Raw genomic sequence first — 567 nt, 5'->3', positions numbered from 1 at the left:
GGATCGTGAGTGCAAGGCACAAACAGACGGCGTGTGCTCAGCATTTCGCTGTCGGTCTCCAGGGGGGGTGTGTGAGTTTGTCTCCTCGGACATGGGACGCACAGAAGGCTACCCCCGATCCTCCTACTGTTCTTTCCGTCATTCTTTTCTCTCCAGTCGAGCAGCCGAGCGGCTAGTCAAGCAGCCGACGGCCAAGACAAGGAAAGCGAAGATAAGAGCTGCCTTTCAATGAAATCAATGATTTTAGGTGAAAAAGGGAGAAGACGAGGACCAGGAGCTTGTCGGAGGAAGAGGGGGTGGTGCAGATACACGTTGTTTCCGTGATACATGTGGACTGCGTCAGGTACTCGAGGTCCTTGCCCTCTTCTTGTGTGAAGGAGTGTCTCCGACATTCACGATGTCTCTTTGTTGAAGGAAATTGACTAGACCCAAGGCTTTTGGACGCGCCCGCGGAGATTTGTGTAGATGTGAGATCGCTTGAGTCCGGCCTGTTCACTGCTGTGGCTTCCCCCTTTCCTTGGGCTTTCATTTTGTGGGACACCCGTTCTCTGGATCTTGTAGAGTGAA

The sequence above is a fragment of the Cystoisospora suis genome (genome assembly GCF_002600585.1).
Source record: "Cystoisospora suis strain Wien I chromosome Unknown contig_1476, whole genome shotgun sequence".
NCBI lineage: Eukaryota > Apicomplexa > Conoidasida > Eucoccidiorida > Sarcocystidae > Cystoisospora > Cystoisospora suis.
This window is presented reverse-complemented; position numbering follows the sequence as displayed.